This window comes from Neofelis nebulosa, chromosome 9 (genome assembly GCF_028018385.1).
Source record: "Neofelis nebulosa isolate mNeoNeb1 chromosome 9, mNeoNeb1.pri, whole genome shotgun sequence".
NCBI lineage: Eukaryota > Metazoa > Chordata > Mammalia > Carnivora > Felidae > Neofelis > Neofelis nebulosa.
The window spans coordinates 13,774,782-13,790,738 of NC_080790.1; positions in this window are offsets into that span (position 1 = coordinate 13,774,782).

Sequence of the window (15,957 nt, forward strand, 5' to 3'; positions counted from 1 at the left end):
GCAGTTCATGGCTGATGGTCCCTTTTCTCTTTTCTTTTCTTTTCTTTTCTCTTCTTTTGCTTTTCTTTTCTTTTCTCTTCTTTTTTAAAGGTTATTTGTTTTTGAGAGAGAGAGAGAGAGAGAGTGTGTGTGTGCGCGCACATGAGCAGGAGAGGGGCAGAGAGAGGGACACAGAGGATCTGAAGCAGGCTCTGCACTGACAAACTCTGCTGTTCAAACTCAAGAACAATGAGATCATGACCTGAGCTGAAGCCGAAGCCGGATGCTCAACCGACTGAGCCACCCAGGTGTCCCTGGTGGTTCCTTTCTAACAGCCCTGTGGATGATGAGGGGGCAGCTGTCCCCAATCAATGTGTTATGGGCTCTGGTTTTTAATTTGCTGCCAGCGATGTGCCAGACACTGGGAGTTTAGCCTTCCCCCCCCACCTGTTTCACATTTAAGACACTCTCTTAGGATCCACAATTACAGAGCTGCCTCTCTCCCTAACCTGCTGAGCACTTTGGTCAAGTCCCCTCAGGTTGCTGGGCTTCTATGTCCTGATAAGTGCAAGGAGATAGCCAGGCTGGACGGTCTCTGAGGTCCTGCTAGCTGGGGCACCGTGTGATTTCTCATTAAAGATGCTTCCTCCCATGAGGGCGCTGGTTGCTGAACTACGACTTTGGGCACAGGCTTGGGAGGGTCTGGCTGCCATTGAACAGGGCTTGGGGACTGTGGGGACACAGAGGGATTTCTTCACTCAGTTTGGGACTCCTGGCTGGTCACATCTGCTGGAACGGGTGCTCCAGCATGAGTGGGGAGGAATTCCCAGAGTTTGGAACGTCCCTAAGCCAATGGAGGACCATTTTTAGGGAACAGGAGAAAGCAGACCCAGGAGTGACCCCTGGAAGGCAATGCCAGTGCCTTTTGGGGGTCTGTGGGGGCGCTGAAGTCATTCTGGTTGAATGTATAAAATTGATGAACAACAACAACAGCAAAGACAACTTTGGAAGCTGTCCCAGCAGATGTGATTCGAAGACCCCCTTGGTAGGGATAGCTGGAAGTTCTAGTCCAGCAGGTCTAACATCTCAGAGGTAATGGGGCTTTGGGGTCATAGAAAGGTGTGCTTGATTCCTGCTCTTGATATCCTCCAGCTGTGTGACCTTAGGGAAGTTAACTCTTTTTTTTTAAGAATTAAAAAAAATGTTTAATGTTCATTCAGCTTTTGAGAGAGAGAGAGAGAGCAAGAATTATTGGGGGAGGGGAACAGAGAGAGGGAGACACAGAATTGGAAGCAGGCTCTGGGCTCTGAGCACAGAGTTCGACATGGGACTTGAACTCACAAACCGTGAGATCATGACCTGAGCCAAAGTCAGATGCTTAACCTACTAAGCCACCCAGGTGCCCCATTATTTAACTCTTCTGAACTAAAGTTCTTTATCTGTAAAGTAGGGCTTTCCTGTGCCACAATGTTCTCCTGTAAAAAGCACCTGGCAAATTATGGATACACATTCAGGAGAACATGTAAGAAATTCCCTTCTCTTTTTCCATCCCCAACTCCTACCTGGAAGAATAGAGATTCCGTGTGTGTGTGTGTGTGTGTGTGTGTAAGAGAGAGAGACAGACATACAGACAGTTGAGAGAATTACTGAGTGTAATATAGGTCATTATTTCCAGTAGTTCAGCAATTAACTTCATAGTTTTATACAATAATTTTTTTTATATTAAAAAATGCCCAAGAGTAGCAAAATTAAATTATCTTGGGAAGTTATGAGAAAAAAGAGACTTATATATCTGCATTCTTTTCGTGCTAATGGAAAGGTTACTGGAAGTAAATACAACAGAATGGTAATGTGATGATTTCTGTGTGCAAGGTTCTCAGTCCTTAAAATTTTCAGTCGGCAATCTTGTGTCGGTGCAATGGCAGAGGCAAGCCACACGGAGGCGCCCGGGGCTCTCTAATGGGTTTCAGGAGGCTCTGCATCACTGCAGGTGGTGATGAGAGTGGCGTAGGCCTCGGACAGTCCTAGTCTTTGGAAGGACCCCACTGAAATAAAACGTGCCCTAAGCCCTGCGATATACACCAGCTGGCTCCATTAGGGAAGGCGACATGCTAGAATGAGGCTGGGGTTGAGAAAGATGATCTCAGGTCTGAGGTGGTGTGGCTCAGGGTCGGGAGACCAGGCCTCCCCTCTGCTTTCCTGGGTTGAGTGGGCTTCTCCTTTGGCCCCTGTGCATCTCTGGGAACCAAAGTGGAAGGACCAAGTCTCATAGCAGAGGCGAGTGCCCACCACAAGCTCGGAAGCAGGAAGCTCCAAGCATTCAGTAGGACATTAGGTAAAGGTGAGATTGGGCGACCGCCGGAGTGGAGATCTTGCAGTCCTGTCCTGAGCCATCCTGAACAAGTAGGAAGGCCACCGGGGAGAGATGGCAGAGAGGCATGGCCACCCTTTGGTGTGGCTTGAAGGATGAGTTTCCCACAGCCCTCCTGGATACAGCGGAGGACCCTGAGGCATGCAAGTTTGCCCTCTTTGACAGCCATCTACGGGAGGGGCTTCAACTGCAAAAGGAGGTAGCTGGCAAGGGGAAGGGAGAGGTGGCAATCTGGGTTGGAACCTCCTGGGTGAGTGGCACGTGTGGAAGGACCTTGTCTGAGGGGTGCACACCCCTCATCTCCACCCACATCGGACACTTGTCACACAAGAGCATTGCTGGCCAGTTGGTGGGGGTCAGAGGAGCCATGACCACTGACAGAGGACCACAGCAGTGGCTAGTTCATTAAAAACAAGGAAAAGACCCCAAATCATACCCCTATACACACACACACACACACACACACACACACCCAAATGCTTGGTTTTTTCCCCCTCTTTCTCTCCTGTCTGCCCCAATATGCTGGAGGTGTTGGTGCTAGAGAAGAAGGTGTGGGGGAGGGCTGGGAAACAATCACACCTCTCCACTCCAAAGTGTGTCTGACTCCAGGTCCCTCCAGGTAGCCTTGTCCTGGGTGGATTTCATAGACTCTGATGAAGTGGATTTCAAAGACTCTTTTCTTTTATTAAGGCTAGTGCAACCCAGTTTACGATGCCAGACTCGTATGAGATTCAGAGCCGTTCTCCTTGGCCCTTTGAGGCCACTGCCATGCTCAACAGCCTCAGAGGGAGGAGGGAGAATGTTCTCCTTTTCTTCCTCCTCGTCCTCTTCCTCCTCTTCTCCTTCTCCTCCTCCTCCTTTTGCTTCTCCTGCCTCTTCTGGTCTTCAATCCAGCAGAAAGTTGGGGCAGGGAGGCAAAAAGGGGGCGGTGGTGTGCTGGTAAATAATGACCAGCTCTCCAGAAAAGATTCCCTGATTTGTAGCATCTGCCTGTTTCTGTGGGATAAATGTCCCACCAAGCTGCCAATGCGATGTTGCTGGACGTGGCGTTGGGGAGAAGTGTGCGCAGTCCCCCAAGCTGATGTGAACTGGTGTGAGCCAGTGTGAGGTGGGCTGAGTTGCAGCAAGCACACCCCTGGATGACGGATAAAGGGCTCATCTACCTGAGAGGGCACAGATCTGGTCCTCTTTCTGCTGACTGCCTCTGTTGCTCTGGCTGCCATTGATGGGCTCCCAGGTCCTCTGTGGGCTGGCTCCTGGGGGCCCCACTGCTCAGCCCCTGACAGGGAAGACCTGAGTCTTTCCCTCCTCTTTGGCTCCCGCCACCAGAGCCCAGTTCAGGGCCTCTCGCTGGTGCTCGCCCTGAGCCGGATGGGCAGCCCTCCCGCGTGGGGCACCTGTAAGATGGCCCAAGCCGAGCTATGTTCCGAGTGTCTGCTTGATGCATGGAGATACCATGCATCTCTGACAACAAATCACAGGAGTGCAGGTGGTTTCATCCCTGTCTCCCCACCTTGAACTTTCTATGAATGAGTTTTCACTCTCATACCACTTCTGACACCAAATGTGTGTGTTTTCCCTTCCAAGCCAGTCCCCAACTCTCTGTGGACACTAACTAGATGTCCTACAAGTCAATTCAATTCTAATGCTAACTACCTGGCTTCCTTCTGTCGTGTGAGGACACAGAGAGAAGATGGCTATCTATGACCCAGAAAGCAGGCTCTCACAGACACCAAATCTGCCAGCACCTTGATCTTAGACTTTCCAGCTTCCAGAATCGTGAGAAATAATTTCTTTTTAAGTTTAGTTTTGTGAGAGACAGAGAGAGCATGCACACATGTGGGGGAGGAGGAGAGAGAGAGAAAGAGAATCCCTAGCAGGCTCTGTACTGTTGGTGCAGAGCCCGATGTGGGGCTTAAGCTCATGAGCCACGAGATCATGACCTGAGCCCAAGTGGGATGCTTAACCAACTGAGCCACCCGGGTACCGCAATACATTTCTGACCTATGCAGAGAATCTTATAAATGCACGTATCCAACATGGGTGTTTTAGAGAAAGTTGGATTCCTTCAGGAGAGAGGAGAGCTTTTAAGCAATATAGCAGAGACGTGAGCAGCCATTGGAATCACTGATGGTCACACAGGGAACATGGACAAGTTCCAGGGTGGTGGTATTGGATGCTAGAAGTTCCCTAAGGCCGTGGATTTGTGTGCATAAGTTGGGGGTGGGGGTGGGCAGGGGCCATGCAGGGGATGCATTGGTAGGAGATAGGTTGCCAGATTTAGCAAAAACCCCGAAAGGTTGTGTGTGTGTGTGTGTGTGTGTGTGTGTATATATATATATATATACACATTAATGTGTGTATGTAGTACCCTAATAACCATGGGCTGAATACTTGTGACCTCCCAAGCTTCATCAGCCTCCACTGTGATGGTATTTGGAGATGGGGACTTTGGGAAGTATTTAGGTTTAGGTTAGGTCTTGAGGGTGTAACACTTGTGATGGGATTAGTGTCTTTGTAGGAAGAAGGAGACAGAGAACTCTCTCTCTCTCTAGAGCACACACCAAGGAAAGGCCATGTGAGTACAGACAGAGCAAGAAGGTGGTTTTATATAGGCCAGGAAGAGGGTTCTCACCAGGAACTGAATCTGCTGGCACCTTGACCTTCGACTTTCCAGCCCCCAGAACTGTGAGAAATAAATGTCTGTTACTGAAGCCACCCAGCCTATGATATTTTGTTATAGCAGCTAAGCTGACTAATATATGTATCTATACATATATCCCAGTTAAATTTTTTTAGTATAAATACATCCCATGCAATGTTTGAAAAAATCTCCTGAGAATCATTCTATCAGAAAACAATAATTTAAGGACACATATTAAAAAAACAATAACATAGGGGCGCCTGGGTGGCGCAGTCGGTTAAGCGTCCGACTTCAGCCAGGTCACGATCTCGCGGTCCGTGAGTTCGAGCCCCGCGTCGGGCTCTGGGCTGATGGCTCGGAGCCTGGAGCCTGTTTCCGATTCTGTGTCTCCCTCTCTCTCTGCCCCTCCCCCGTTCATGCTCTGTCTCTCTCTGTCCCAAAAATAAATAAAAAACGTTGAAAAAAAAATTAAAAAAAAAAAAAAACAATAACATAGGGGCGCCTGGGTGGCTCAGTCGGTTAAGCGGCCGACTTCACCTCAGGTCATGATCTCACGGTCCGTGAGTTTGAGCCCCGCGTCGGGCTCTGTGCTGACAGCTCAGAGTCTGGAGCCTGTTTCAGATTCTGTGTCTCCCTCTCTCTGACCCTCCCCCGTTCATGGTCTGTCTCTCTCTGTCTCAAAAATAAATAAATGTTAAAAAAAACCAATAACATAATATGTGAGTCTTAAAATTCCTATGCATCCCTACTCATGCTAGAGCACAAAATATCTGAAAAATTAAAATATGTGTGAGTTATTGGACACAAAATAAATGCATTAAAAATGTCCCCAGGTTTGGATACCCTAGTCTGCTTGGCAGTGGGTCAGTGGTTTCAGGGTTAGATTTTCTTGTATTTATGTATTTATTTATTTATTAAGAGTGTGTACATAAGCAGGGTAGGGGCAGAAGGAGAGAGAGAGAATCTTTTTTTTTTTTAAATATGAAATTTATTGTCAAATTGGTTTCCATACAACATCCAGTGCTCATCCCAAAAGGTGCCCTGCTCAATACCCATCACCCACCCTCCCCTCCCTCCCACCCCCATCTACCCTCAGTTTGTTCTCAGTTTTTAAGAGTCTCTTATGCTTTGGCTCTCTCCCTCTCTAACCTCTTTTTTTTTCTTCCCCTCCCCCATGGACTTCTGTTAAGTTTCTCAGGATCCACATAAGAGTGAAAACATATGGTATCTGTCTTGAGAGAGAGAGAATCTTAAGCAGGCTCCATGCTGATGTTCAGACTTGATCTCATGAGCAGAAGATCATGACCTAAGCCAAAATTAAGAGTTGGACGCTTAACCAACTGAGCCACCCATGTGCCCCTCAGTCAGGTTTTAGGTGTGAGTATTACTACATGAATTCATGGTTGAGGAAGAAAAGAAAGGAATAGGCTTCATTTTTCTTAGAATGATGGTGATGATGATGATTTTTTCCCTTCATTTTGGTCTTCTCGAGTGCTAGCCCTGTTCTAGCAGCTAGTTGAGAGAATGCTTGGGAGCATGAAGTGTGTGGTTGTGCTTGCATACGGTGTTTTATAAAGAAGAACTTGGAGGCCCTTTTGAAATGGTTCTCTGAGTGGTAGCCTGCCCCAGGAGACAGGGCTGGCACTTCCTGACAAGTGTGAATTCTCCAGCACGTCTGAGAAATAAATGGCAGAGAGTTTTCCAACTGGGAGTTAGCTCTGATTGGGAATGGATTCTTCCAACACCAGGTGAACTGGGCTCACCAACCAAGAGAACTAAATAAATCAGGAGTGGTGTTCAGAGGAGAGTTTGGATGGTTTGAAAAGAGTAAGCTAAAATTCCCGGTTTCTCACCAGTAGCCAGTCTGCCCGGGGGTCTGCAGAGCTGTAAGGGATGCATGGAACATACACCTTTGCACTTGCTCAGGAGACAGATGAATAGAGACCTGCTAGAAGCAGTCTGACTCTACTGGAATGGCTGGACAAGGGTTCCATATTAAGGTCCGCTGACCTTCATGAGCCTTTCATAATATACACTGGTACCTACTTCAAAGGCTTGGAGAAGAGGGCAGAAAACCTTTGTGGTATTTGTGAAATTTTGGGAGCTCATCTAAAGGCAAAGTCCAATACTTTCTTCATCACGTGAAGCTTTTAGTAATGACATAGGTTGTTATGTCCATATCAAGGCTAAGTTGGGTGCTGTGGGGGCAGCCCTGGGCTCCAACTTTAGTAACCATTAATGTTAGCATTTATCATCAGCCAGGTGTAGGTGCAGAGGCTTAGGACTCCTGTCCTGCCAGTCCTACCCTCAGACCATCACTTCCAGTCAGAGACCACAGGCTTCTGCAATGGCAAAGGGACTGGTCTATCAAAGAAGGAGCCATGGGAATATCACCCAGGCGGAAGACTGAGTGCACATCAGTGACAGTTATGTCACTCAGACCGACCCAAGATAGGGAAGAACAATGGTTGGCAAACTGCTCATTGAGAAGATTCCAAGATGCAGAATAGTGGGGGGTTGGGGTGGGGTAGGAAATAGGCCTTTCTCGTGGCGAATGCGATTGTGCTCCTGGTTGCTAGTAACTGAGATGCGACTGACCAATTTAATCAGAGTAATTTCCTGAGAGCTCACAGAGTTCATGAGAGCCCAAAAAATCGCACTTGGGAATGAGCAAGAATCAAGGGCATTCTGGAAGGTCAAGGAGCAAAAAGCAGAAGCATGGCAGCTATGTCAGAACTGCTGCCACGGCCGCCACCACCGCCATCTGAATCCGGTTCCACCGCCTGCTTCACAGTGGCACGGCCCACTTACAACACACAGCTTGGGAGAGAATGGCTGACTGGCCAGGCAGAGGGCTCCATTCCATGTGATTAAATTGTTCTCTTTCCCTGAGGGAGGATGGTCACCCTGGCAGTCTCCAAGACCTGCCCCCCAAACCTGTCTTTTGCTCTGACTAACCTGGGAAATCCAATGAACGTAGAAAGTAACTACTACCCTTCCATACAGCCTGAAAGCACAGACGACTAAATACTTAGTAAAAGGCTAGAATAGAAGGAAAAAAAGCTACTTTTTGACAAATGGAGCTGACAAGAAAGCTTGTCTGTTTCAATTTGGATTCTGGGTAGAATAATTTTTTTTTCTACTCTCACAATTAGGTTTGGGACTTGTATTTACACTATCTTATGGTCCATAGAACTACCACACCATGACATTAACCAAAACATGGTCTCTGATGATAACATGTCTGAGAAAATAAAAACCCTTTGGTACACAGGCTTGAAACCAGGCCTTACAGACATCTTGGATGAATGAGTTGTGTTCATTAGGCTGTGTGTGAGGCTCCCTTATACTGTTGGAAGGAACTAGAATAGGAAGGCAAGAGTATCTGATAAGGCGCTGGGGACCTCTATCTGTGCTCTTTTCATGGCCCCACAAATGGCATAGCCAGTAGAGGGGAAAGGGAATACATGAAGAACCAGCTTTCCTAGAGTTGATAGAGCAAGCTGAGAGATGGCAGGAAGACCTTGGAACTTAGATCTAAGAGAGCTGGTGGAGGCCCTAAGAAGGGGAGGAAGATGGAAAGTCCACGTAAATTTGGAAGAACCCCAGAGCAAGGGTACCACTGCCCATTTTTGAAGCCATATAGAGATACCTGCTCCCAGCATGGCCTTTGAGAACAGTGACAGCAGAATAAGCTATCTGAAAATGTGGCCCTCGGTGTACCTTACAGGGGCCACATGCCCCATGCAGTATAGGAAATGGGACCAGGAGATTTAGACCCTGCAGACATAGTGCAGGCATGCTGAGATGGAGTGATGGCCCCGAAGTGCTGGGGTCAGGTCCACAAGGGAACAGGGTGAGTTCAACAAGCAACTGAGGGCCCAGCGAAAACATGGATACCAGAGATGTGTGATGGGGTGGGAGGAGTATCACTCAGTGGGCAGCTCAGTCCAGCGGAGGCCCATGGTGATGCTATACTTCACTTACCCCCACTGCTGGGGTGATGCACACACAGCCCTCCATGGGTCATAGAGATACTTCAGAAAATAAGGGAAGGGGGTGGAGGTGGGGAATTTAATTCTAGAAATCACCAGATTTACCTGGAATTACCAATATTGTTTTCTGCTGCCATGCAGAAATGAGTTCTCAAGAGCCATCAGGGATAGAGAAATAAAGAAAATTAAAAAATTTGCACCTTTAAATCTGGGTTCTTGAAATTCACATTCAAGAATCCCAGTTCTTTGCACTGATCCTGGTATAATATTAATGTTCAGAAAACCTTTGTTGACTGCGGGAATGAATGAATGACAGTATAGCTCTTCTGATTGTCACGGAGAACACATTTGGAAGCCACGCTGCCAGGCCTCTAGCCTAAGGGGTCCCTCCTGTCATCATCTGGCAGGATTTGTCCCTGGGATGGTTTATGTAGAATAAGAATGTGGTTCAACTAGCTACGTACAACCTAGTGCTTTATTGTTAGGAGGAAAAAAGGGTGTGAAGTTTATGTGGGATTTATATCAATACTTCTCATTAACCAACTGGAAATTTATTTTGTTTATGAGAAATGCCTCTTTATATACAGAATAGGAACATGAGTGCTATAAGCCAGGAAGGAAAGTGGAAGGTAATTCACACTTACTATTCCTTCTTGTGCTTGGTGGGGCACCAAGCCTCAAGATAAACTTTTAAATTGGTATTGTTATTACCCCTCATTTTATAATGCCTCAATTGTAGCTATGGTTAGTACACTTGACACTCAATAGACCTTCAAATGTTGGCTGAAGGAATTAATAAATGAAAGTTGAGTCACATGCTCAAGGCTAAATAGGTGGTAAGTGGTAGACCCTGGAAATACCTCTGAAACCTACATATTTCCAAACTCCATATTTCCATTACACTCTGACATTCTAGGATTATAATTTGTTCCTTGGTGGTCATTTATTAAAATTCTCTTTCTCTATAGTCTTTCATGTCTTGGTCACCATTATATTGACTCTCCTAAGTACTTCGGTATAAGCACCTTTCTTCAAAGCAGGAGAGAGAGAAAGTGTGGAAGCCTCAGAGAGACTTTGAGGTGGACAAGATGGAAGGTGAGGGACCACACCTCCCACAGCCTCTATCTTCTCAGTTAGCAGGTGGCCAGGTCATGTGCTAAGGATGAGACCTGGGGATTGAGTTGAGATGGAGACACTCCAAGGCTTAGAAGGGAGATTTGGATGGGGTTCTATGGGAAGTATTGAAAAAATAATAAAGACTTGCTGAGCATCAGAAGATATCCTCGAATAAATAGCTCACAAGTTTCTGAGGGCAGAAATTATTATTTCCAAAGTTCTACAGGTAGTAAGCATTATTTTAGATCTCCTAAATTAGCCATACATTTTTAGAGCTGGCTCTCGACATTTATTTCTCAGTTGATTATCTGATAGAATGCTCACTTTTTGAGAGCATTTATTATGTTTCTCCTTCTTTGTGTTTCCCAAAGTCCTTAACACTATGTGCAGCTCTGAGAAGCCTCTCAAAGGACTGGGATCAGAGCCAGAAGTTGAGGTCTAAGCGACATCAAAATATACAAGCAGGGACTGAGTCAACTGATAAGCTTGTCGAGAAGAGCACCCTTGGAGAGAGAACAAAGGCTTGGATAGAAGCTTAATTCACACTCTCATGGAAGTGTCCTCCATGAAGGTGAGCCCTCATAATGACCAACTTACCCCCCAGCTCATCAGGATTCTTCTTCTGACCTTGACACTGTGTCTGGGAGGAGATCCCCCTCTTCCTGCCTCTCCCAGAGTGCACCTCCATGACTAATGATCGACTATCAGGCTTTCTTGCTCTTGCTGTTTATGACTCAGCATCCTACCGTCAGCCTAGTATATAAGGTTATTGAAATTAATAACTCATAAGAGCTTAGTGCTTTGATGAAGGAGAGACGTGGGGACTCCACAATCTCAGGGAGCCACTGGAGAGTGGATATGAGGGTGTACCTGTGTGTGGCTGTGTGTGTATTTGAAGCATATGTGTAACTTCCTGAGAGTAGGTGCACACCCATGCAGGTGTGGGCATTTTAGTGTGTTTGTATGTGAATGAGGGTGCGCATGGGCCCAAGTCTTGTACAGCAGATTTACTGGCCTGAAATTTATCTGCTAGTTCAGAAGAAGGTAGAATTTTCCATACTTTGCAGTCACAAAATGACCTGAGCCCGAACATTGATTTGGATCTCCTAAAGGAAGTTGTGAAAATGTCTGCGATGCAATGCTGTACCACCACAAAGCTTGACATTTCAGAAGCTAAAAAAAAAAAAAAAAAAAAAAAAAATCATGAAGCATCTCAATTTTTAAAAAACCTAATGACATTTTCAAGAGCTAAATAAAATAGTATGTGTAATATTTATTAATATGAAGTATTTGTTGTAACAGTTGAGATAAGGATCACTTGCCTTAATACACACACCGACACACAAATAAACTATTTATTTTTCTCTTAGATAAAGGAATTGCAGGGGGCGCCTGGCTGGCTCAGTCAATTAAGCCTCTGAATCTTAATCTCAGCTTAGGCCATGATCTCATGATTTGTGAGTTCGAGCCCTGAGTCAGGCTCTGCACTGATAGTGTGGAGTCTGCTTGGGATTCTGTCTCTCCCTGTTTCCCTGCCACTCACCTGCTTGTGCGTGCTCTTTCTCTCTCTCTCAAAAATAAATAAATAAATAAACTTAAAAAAAAAAAGAATGGTCATGATTGGCAGTATATGGCATTATATAATAGTTCCATGAAGTAGTGGAGGCCCCAGATTTATGACTCTTTGAGATAGATATCTGTTCTGATCACCTCCTAGTCACTTGGTTGGTGAAGGAGGGTTCTTGCTATAAACAGGATGAGCCTTGAACACATGACACATGACACAGGACAGATGAGACTGACAACTGGTTATTAGTCATGTGTACTCCTGGGGGTGGGCACTGAGGAGAAGGACGCCACAACCCACAGGGCCACTTGGGAGCACTTGGGAGCACAGGGGAACCAGCAGGGGCTCCAAGGAGGCAGACTTTGTAGTGACAAGAGCATGAGGCTACTCTTGGTTCCTGCAGGAGGATGCGATTGGCTTTTTTGAACAATTCCACAGGCTGGCAGGGAGGCAAAACCCATTAGGTTGAGGACCAGATAGGGTGCAAATGGTCCAGTCAATAGGGGAACCAAAGGGGAGAACCAAAGGAGGGAACCAAAAGGGGAGGCTTTCCCCGCTGTGTGGGGGACATATCTGGCCAGAGCAGGGGAATCTTGACTAAGCTTTGGGGGCCCTGTGACACTCAATGATGTCAAGGCAGCACATGGAATCTCATAATAATTGGGGGATACAATACAGTATAATTATCCCCATTTTCTACGGGAGAAAGAGAGACACGGGGAGGGCCAAGGTGACACAGCTAATTTTACTCTGAGTTGGATACCAAGAGGCTTTTTTTTTCTTTCCTCTATATTGCTCTATATCATATCATTATCTTATTTGAACTCTACTCCCACCCTGTCAGGGAGCATATAGACAATGAGGAGACTGAAGGTCAGAGAGAGAGGTGAGATACTCCAGGTCACACAGCAAGAGAGGAACAGAGCTAGGGTCAGACTCAGGGTGTGGAGTGAAGGGTGCTTCACTTGCTGGCACGCTGCCTCAGGGGTTGGCCCTGATATCGGGAGAGTGGTCACAGCCTGCTGGCTCCCACATTTCTGCACAGGATTGAAGGATACAAGCCTGGTAATCCAGATAGAAACATCAGCAGGATTTCTGCAGCTCTGAGAATTCCTTAAAGATAGGACTAGAGACTGGACTGAACCCTCGGGTTTCTTTTTGTTGTTCATTCCTTATGAAGAAATAAGGAATGGAATGGGGCACTTGGGTGGCTCAGTCAGTTAAGTGTCTGACTTCAGCTCAGGTCGTGACCTCACGGTTTGCGAGTTTGAGTCCCACATTGGGCTCTGTACTAATAGCTTGGAGCCTGCTTCAGATTCTGTGTCTCCCTTTCTCTTTGCCCCTCCCCTGCTCACGCTCTCTCTCTCTCTCTCAAAAATAAATAAACATAAAAAAAAAAAGAAATAAGGAATGGGACCATTGAATCAAGTATGTGCATATTCAGGGGCAAGAGTCAAAATATTTAACAACTGCTAGAAAGACTGTCAGTTCTGGCTGGGCCAGGCATTGACCCTTTAGTTGTAGGATGGTGGGAAGTTCTGGGGGATCCTGGAGAAGGAGCTGAGACAACAGGAAGGATACTGAGGGAGCTTCAGGGCATGACTGTTTACCAGCTAGTACATAAATATTTCAATATTTCTATCAACCCTGTCATACCCTATGACCAGCAATCCTGCTGTTGGGTATGTATCCACCTCTCCCATTCTTCCCAGGTCCATAAGGGGGCGCCTGTGAGGTTGTCCAGTCCAGTGCTGTGGTGGTGGTGGAGAATGTGGCCCATTCTGGGCACCTGTCATTGGGGAGGGGACGATGTGCACAGTGGAAAAGAGGAGCAGACCAGAGGCACACAGAGCAATAAGGATGGAGGTCAAAACCACCACAGTGTGGAGTGAAACACCCGAGAAGATTAAGATAAAGGACAAATTCCATTTGCATAAATTAAAAATGCATGCATTCAAAGCAACCTTGTACAAGGACACATGGAAACAGAAGGTTATCAATAAGCACATTAGAATGGCTACCTGTGGAGAGTGGGCTGGCAATGCATGTGTGGAATGGGGAATAAAGGAATAAATAAATAATAAAAACAGGAGAGAGGCTTTGTGTGTGCTGCTGCTGACAATACGCCATACTTGAGGACGGTGAGGGATTTAATCCTCTGTGACCAAGAGAAAAAAAAGGAAAAGGCAAGAAACATGAAGTCATTGCAGCTGCCCAACATCCATGGGTAGTTGCAGCTGCAATTAAAGAGGAAGAGGAGGATGCATTTGAGAGAGTGCTCTCCCAGCAGACAGCAGGGCGCTGATTTTCCACCTTGCTCCTCCAGAAAGATCTTTTGGTTCCTTCTTGTCACCCTACCATTGCAGTAAAAAGTTGTGATATTTTTTTCAGAAGAAATTTTAATACAAAATTCCTTCCATCCCAGAGACTGAATAGACCATTTCCACCACCACCCCCTTGGAAAGAACTCAGTCATGTGCTCTCCCCTAGTGGCAAGTTCTCCCCCACAGGTTTGGACATGTAGACTTTATCCTGGGCATCCATCAAATGGGATGACCAGACCCTGGTTTGTCTGGACTAGTTAGGTTCCTGAAACCCTGGATTTTAAGGTTTTTAAAAGTGGGACAATCCTAGGGAAACCAGGAAGAGTTCGTCACCTTATGATCCAGGTGACCACTGGGGATATTATTACTGAAGAAACAGAAAAGATCACGGGGTTGTGCCTAGCAGTCTCTACCATGCAGCAACTGTTCACTTTTCTAGTTGGAAATAAAGGCTAGACCCTAAGTTCCATTGCAGGAATGAAGGATTATTAAAATAGGTGTATAACACCCCAAAAGAAGGAAAAACCATGAGGTTGACTCATTTGGTCTTTGGTACCTCTGGGCTTGCTTTCTTGTACTCTCCTTGAAGTCTGAAGGCCTTAGTTCATCCATCTATCCATCCACCTATCCACCTATCTATCCATCATCCATCCATCCATCCATCCATCCATCCATCCATCCATCCACCATTCATCCACCTTTTTATTTTTTTAAATTAAAAAAAAATTAAGTTTATTTATTTTGAGAGAGACAGAGACAGTGTGAGTGGGGGAGGGGCAGAGAGAGAGGAAGAGAGAGAATCCCAAGCAGCTTCCATGTTGCCAGTGCAGAGCTCGACACGGGACTGGAACCCATGAAACTGTGAGATCATGACCTGAGCTGAAACCAAGAGTTGGATGTTTGACTGAGCCACCCAGGCACCCCTACCTTTTCATTCTTAAAGTAGGCACTGAGCATCTGTAATGCACCCAGCTCTCAAGATACTGAGGTAAATAATACCACATAGTGCCTGCCCTCAAGGAGCCCACAGTTTAATTGAGAAGACTCAATCTAAAAAGGTGACAATATTATAAGAATATGACTGTAACTAGAGGTTTGTACAAAGTATAATGGGACCCAGTAGAAGGAACAACTAAATATGATTTGTGGGTCAAGGAAAGCTTCAAAGAACTAGTGATAATGATACTGCAGGTTAAGTTGGCATTTGCCAGGCAGAGGAGGGGGCATTCTAGAAATAGGATTCAGGCAGGAACAAGGCTCAGAGAGCACACAATGAGCACAGTGGAAAGATGGATCTAATGTGTCAGGATGGAATGTAAGAATGGACCATGTGTGCATCAGGGCAGGGGAGGACTGTGGGTATGAGTGAGACAGGAAGAAAAGTGTGAAGAGCTTGAAATGTGACTGAAAAGGTGGGTTGCAGCCAGATTATGAGCACATCCCTTGGAGTGTTTTTATAGACAGAGCCTTTACTATGCTAAAGTGTATTATGAATATGGACAAGTGGAACACAGTATGTGTTTGCCCAAAGTCTTTTGAGCATGACACAGGTGTTCTATGGAACTCATCTTGGGAAATGCTCAAGGGTCCTCAGAGGAAACCTCCAATTCCCTGAGAAGAGGATTCCTTTGCGCCTGAAGACTTAAGCCATATTCTGTTACAGAGATTTTTTTCTTTAATAATTTATAAATTTTGTCCTTTTATCTATAGAATTGCAAGGCTTTTAGAACTGGCAAACACCTTGGGGGTCATCTTGTTCAAACCCAAACTGAGAACCTGAGAGGAGATATCGCTGAGCTGATCAGAGGCAGAGAAAGATTAGCATTCAAGCTTTGGTCTTGAACACCACAAATATTTAAGGTACTTTCAATCTAAAAATAATATAGCAGGACATTTAAAGTAAGCTTACAAATAATTTGTGAAAGAAGAGAAATCATTGTAGCAATTATCTGAAATAAAAG